Here is a 5838-nt window from a genome sequence, read left to right as displayed (position 1 = left end):
GCATTTGGGAGAGAAATGGGAACAACTGTGGATTTCAATAGTAGAGCTGACAGGAAAATAGCAATTGGCCATGGTTAGTGGCAGCCAGAGGAAGAGGAATGTTTCCACACTGCTGCCTGAAGAACTGCTGGGGTTTTTTTAAGAAATAAAGTGCTTAAATAACACTAAGTATCAAAGAAGTTGTGAAACAGATCAGTTTGTTCCCACTAGATTTGAGGGGTTCAGTTAATGATCCACACACTTAGCTCCTCCTTTCTGTTATGACCTGCTAGAAATACAACACAAACACTGTTCCTCTCCCAGCTCTCGCTGGAACTAACAACTTCCTTTGTGTAAATGAGTAACCTCAAGAATACACTTTAAACTTTTATTTCTTTTTCACATAGTTAAAAAAAGAAACCAAATGCTATTACCTCCTGGCAGGTCAGGAAAGCAAGATCAGATTTCACTTTTTAGCCAAATAAATAATGTAGAAAGCAGCTCTAATAACTGCTGCCTGCCCTTCTGCTCTCTGCCTGAGCCTTTTCCTACCTGTGCAATAAAATCCTCCCCAGTCAGCCCAGCAAGGAGCTCAAGCACAATGGGAAGAATGGGAACTGCCAGTCTGGAACACTGGCCCACCAGCTCCAAGGTAATTGCTTGGAATTGAGGTGGGGAAGTGAGGACAAAATGCCACATTCAGGCTGAGCTCCAGCTGAGGACACTGCTGGGGAGACACGCCAGGAGCTCTGGGGAGATGCTGTGCTCCTGCATCAGACACCAAAACCCCTGCACACTCTGCTGTACAGTTAAATAAGATAGAAATGGTAAAAGATGGAAATACAGAACAGCTAATGAGGCCAAGTTCCAGCAACCACAGAACTGGACAACAATCTAAGAAGTGAGAGAACTTGCTCTACAGTTCAGTGGAGTTTTCCTCCACCACAGCCAGGATCAAATACAGTAACCTCAGAAAAGCAACATTTTACATTCCTCCTTATTTATATATGAAGGACTGTAGAAAAGGTAACTTTTTTAACAGGCCTCTGAGTTTTTCCAGAATAAATTACAAATAAGGAAAGTCTTGAAGTCTATTGCAAATTAAATGAATTAATTAAATGAACCATATAAGTATTACAATCCCATTTCAGGGCTTAGCAGCAAAGGAGCTGAATTCCTAACAACAATTTAAATGCATGCTGTGCTGAAGCAGGTATTCAAATAAAGCTGCAGTTGCAAAAAGGAAAAAAACCCAACACACTAAAAATATTTATTTTAAAGAGATCAAAGTAAATTTCTGACAATTTTTACATGTATCTTGCCATAATGTTGACTACCATCTTTCTACCAGGAACCTTAAAATAATGTAATTTCCTTACAAACATCTCCCTTTCTTCTTGTGCATGGAAGATGGTCACAGGTTAGAGGAAAAAAATGTGTGTTAAATTAAAAAAACAAAACAAAAAACACTGAAATACCTCAAGGACTAAAACTGTGGGTGAAGGAGAAGGGCAGCAGGCCAGCACTGACCCATCCCAACAACACTCCATTAAGATCTCACACATTTCTTAAGCCTGCACATCAGAACATTTAATCTCAACTGTGCAGTTCAGTTGATTTATAAATCAATTATGTTTTCAAAGATGGCCCATCAGCAGCAGGACAATGGGGGTTAGGAAATGGGTCACATTGGGGTTAACCACTTGCAATGAAAATAATGTTGCATTCCAGAAAAACACTAATGAACACCAACCAACTGAACAGTGATTTTCCTAGCAAACCACCCATAAATAACAGGCAAACAAAGAAATGGTGCTGATCTCAAACTAAAGTGCCTCTCAATTAAGAACAGTAAACAGTAGCAGGCACTAAAAATATCTTTAATTTGGTTTTCTCTTCAAACCAACCTTGATGTCTAACACCTAGAACCCCAACATAGGAAAGCAAAACAGATCACAGTTGTGTTCACTGTGAAGTTATTAGAGTTCAGAATATTCAAAATTATCTGTGAAAGCTTGATTATGACTAATTAATGCCTATACCCCTAATATAATATCACCTATCAGCCCACTAAACAGAACTGGCAAAAGTAACCTCAGCTGATCCCACAACTGCTGAGAAGGCTCTGCTGGTTCTCAGAGCAGCAGCAATTATGTTCCTCTCCTTTCTTTTAAGAGGCAAAAAGATAAAAATTAAAACTAACCAGAAGTTTCTAAACTCAGCAGCAGCTGCCCTTCCATGCCCTGTCAACAGCTGTTACAGGCAGTTTCTTTTAGGAATTGAGGGAGGACAATCAACAAATTTGTTCTTTACATCTTTGTTGGAACCACATGACATAATATTTATACTACAAAAGAGGTAGTTGAGAGAAAAAGTTTTCCTGTTAATTTGATAGGAAGATTGACTTTACCACACCAATATCAATGGAAACAAAGGAGGTGTCACTATCTGCAGCTGTTTCAGTTCTTTTTAGGAAGCACATCAAGACCCTGTGGGAGGAAACCTTAGAGCCTGAAGCTCCTGTCAGCAGAAGGGCAGGCAGGGCTGACTGAGGAAGGCAGGCAGGGGAATCCTCCAGAGCAGAGAATTTCTTCCCTTCAGCTGATCCTCTTCCCCTTCTCCTGTCCTTCAGCATTTAAAACCAAACAAAAACAAACCCAAAGAGACTGATAGTAAACACCATCAGTTTTCTTCACAAAGCAGGGGAAGAGAAGCAGTTGGGTCTTGTGGAAGAAGCAAGCTGCTCAAAACATCACTCAGGATCCTGCAAACCGGGTGCAGATGCAGCCAGATCAGCAGCCAGATGTGCACAAACACCTGGACTGCCCTGAGACTGCACCAGGTAGAAGGACCCAAGTAGGAGATAACAGGGAACTGGCTCAAGCCAGGCTGAGGTTCACCACAGTTTTATGAGCTATTTTATCCTACAAACGTGTTTGCTGATTAAAAAACCCACAACAAACCATTTTCTCAGAGTCTGGAAGCAGAAAACATGGCAGGAAAATGGCCTGGTCCTTTGCACGAGGGAAGAGCAGGGAGGGGAGACACTGCACAGCACAGAGCCAGAAGTCACCTCTGGAAAGGAGATTCTCTCTGTGCTCTCCTGGTAACATAGACAGTTATCCAGGAGAGCCTGGGGACTTGCAAGGACAGATGAAAGCAAAACGCTTCATACTTGCATGAAGTGTTTCTTTGCAAGTCTCAAAACACCTTTCAACACATAAACAAGCATTTCAACATCCCCCAGTGCCACATAAACAGCACTTAATTCTAGCCATAAAATAAAGCAAAGAAGAGAAATAATCCCAGACTGGTTTGAGATGGAAGGGACCTGTAAGATCACTCAGATCCAACCCCCTGCATAGGCAGGGACACCTCTCACCAGACCAGGTTGCTCCAAGCCCCATCCAACCTGCCCTTGGTCAGTTGTACTAAATGTTATGGCTCAACCAACACTGAACTTCCAGCACCCAAGTTCCTGACTATAACCCTTGTGAAAGGCAGAAAACTTACAATGCAATAGATGAGTTAGAAAATAAACAGGAAGCTGGTGGGTCAGACATTACTCAGTCTGTTTATGGGAAGTTTCCAGGTCTTTAACAGCCCTTCCCCACAAATCCACATGGTAGCTCCAAATGTCTGTGGTGGATTTCACACCAGCACCTGGACAGTGAGTCAGCTGATATCCTGGGACAGCAAAGGTCATTTTCATTTGCCACTTAAAGAAAAATTTATGCAAAATCAGACAACTTCAAAAAAGTTCCAAGTTTTTCGCTGGTTCAAAGAACCCCAAATCTTGACTTCAGTTAAAAGACACCATGTAAAACACAGCCTGCTGTGAGTAAAGGCAAATATAACCTGTGGGGGAAAACAGTCTGCTGCCAACCCTGAGCAAGGCAGCCTGCTCCCCTGGTCAAGTGAGCCTGTGCCATGGGAAAGAGGGCACCTCCACATCCAAGGGGTCTGCCTTGGGCATTTTTAAAACCTTCCAACTTTCACAAGCCAAAGTCACCACTTAAAATGTCACTTCTCACAATCGAAACCATAGGGACTTCAGGGAAACATCATCTTAGACTCAAGGACTTTGAAGTTGGATTAGAAAGCACTACTCTGGTTACAGCTGCTTAGCATGAGAACCTGGGAGAGGAAAGGGAAAGTACAATGATCCAATTTTATAGGATCTGTCAAAATTCCATGAGAAACCAAATTCTGTGTCCACTGTGCTGAGGGCAGCCAGGGGCAGCTCCCAGAAAGGCTTCAGTCAAGATGTACAAAAGGTCTCAGTAACAGTTTAATAATCAGAAAGAAACTGGTTCAGTGACCAATTCCAGAGGGTTAATCGTTGACTTTGTTAAGGGTACCCAATAAGGAGTGTGTGAGAACTCAGCAGTGCAGGAACAGAAAGATGCCAGAAAAGGCTGTAGTGATGGTTTGTCATGGAGCAGCAGGGACACAGACACAGCCTGAAGCATCAGCAGAAAAAGAGGGACCAGCTGAAGAAACGGAAGCTTGAGAGGAAGTGGCAAAATCAGAGCTCTGGAGGTAGAATGAAGGTACCACTGGCTGTGGGAGAGAAGCAGGGGAACAGCCAGTGGAGAAGAAAAAACAAACAGCAGCAAAACCTGCTGAAATAGGGAGTGAAGCAACAGCTGGAACATCAAGGCCAGGCAGTGCCAGGGCCATGTCTGTCCTTCAACCCCCCTGCTCAAAAGAAACAGGACTTCAATTTGCTGAGCTCTAACTCACGAGGGTCAGCACAGTCTCCACTTCACAGACACCCCTGCAAGCCCCTGTCTTCCACGTGGGAAAGAAGAATCCTATTCCACAGCCCTGGGCTGCTCCTCACAGCACGAGAGGCCACCAAGGTCTCAATCCTCTTGGATGGGACTCGCCCACTCTCGGGTCAAAGAACACTCGGCAGCAGGCGGTGCTGGGGCTGCCTGGAGAGCTGCCCTGTCCCGGGACACCTGCTGCCCAGAGCCTGGATTGCAGCCACCCCCTCCCGGGCCGCAGGAGGGGCAGGGAGATGGAGCAGCAGCTGCCCTGATGGATCCAGAACCATTTTGTACGTCCAGCCCAGCAGGAGTTATGGGTTCCCTACAGTTCAACTGTTTATAATCACACGCTAATGATTCACCACAACAGACAGGCTGTCCCCTCACCAAGAGCTGTCCCCTCACCAAGGGCTGTCCCCTCACCAAGGGCTGTCCCCTCACCCCGGGATGTCCCCTCACCAAGGGCTGTCCCCTCACCAAGGGCTGTCCCCTCACCCGGGGCTGTCCCCTCACCCCGGGCTGTCCCCTCACCCCGGGATGTCCCCTCACCAAGGGCTGTCCCCTCACCAAGGGCTTCCAGCTGCCAAACTTATCAGGAGTTCAATGAGGATGTGGAAAATAATCCTTAATGAATTACCAGGTAGAGTCGAGGTTTGTCTCACAGGGCACATTCGCCCGGGTAATTGCACCACTCGAGCCCCTCAGGCACAGGAGTTTGCCCTGAAGCAGCAGACAGAGGGGAAGGGGCAACAGGCCCAGCTGAGCTGTGATACCCAGGGTGTCCCTGTCCCTGCTGGTGACACACGGCCCAGGGCCCCAGCAGCCACTTCCAGGCACGATGCACCAGAAGTGCTATTTATAACGTTGTAACAGCGTTAGGCTGAAGTGAAAGAAGTAAAAGATGATAAATAAGGATCGATAAGGAACAGGGAAAAAAACAGTCACCAGTGAAGGAATCCCCAGCCAGAACCTGCTCTGAAACGGGAACATCCCCAGCGCTACCAGGACCCTCTGGCTGCCCTTCCCTGCCGCTGCCTCACGCGCCAAGAACCTCTCTTTTGAAAACACTAAACGCAGTAAATAA

This window comes from Chaetura pelagica, unplaced genomic scaffold (assembly GCF_000747805.2).
Source record: "Chaetura pelagica isolate M959 unplaced genomic scaffold, ChaPel_1.0 scaffold193, whole genome shotgun sequence".
Lineage (NCBI taxonomy): Eukaryota > Metazoa > Chordata > Aves > Apodiformes > Apodidae > Chaetura > Chaetura pelagica.
Note: the sequence above shows the minus strand (reverse complement) of the source record.